The following is a 232-nucleotide window of genomic DNA, read 5'->3' as shown; positions in this document are numbered from 1 at the left end:
AGAATCTTCGTGGTATAAGCTAGATAGATGGCGGCATTCATGGGGATCTGGAAAGTCTAACCTTGTCTGTGGTATTCCGAGTAGGATCCCGAGAATCCGGAAAGTCTAACCTTGTCTGTGGTATTCCGAGTAGGATTCCGGTATTGAATGACTGTGATGAGCTTCAAACTCTTGAAGGCTGGGCGTGATGACAAACGCAAAAGAATCAATGGATTCTACTCCAACCTGATTG

This window comes from Arachis duranensis, chromosome 1, assembly GCF_000817695.3.
Source record: "Arachis duranensis cultivar V14167 chromosome 1, aradu.V14167.gnm2.J7QH, whole genome shotgun sequence".
In the NCBI taxonomy this organism is placed as follows: Eukaryota; Viridiplantae; Streptophyta; class Magnoliopsida; order Fabales; family Fabaceae; genus Arachis; species Arachis duranensis.
The sequence above is the reverse complement of the archived record's forward strand: the minus strand, read 5'-3'. Positions refer to the sequence as shown.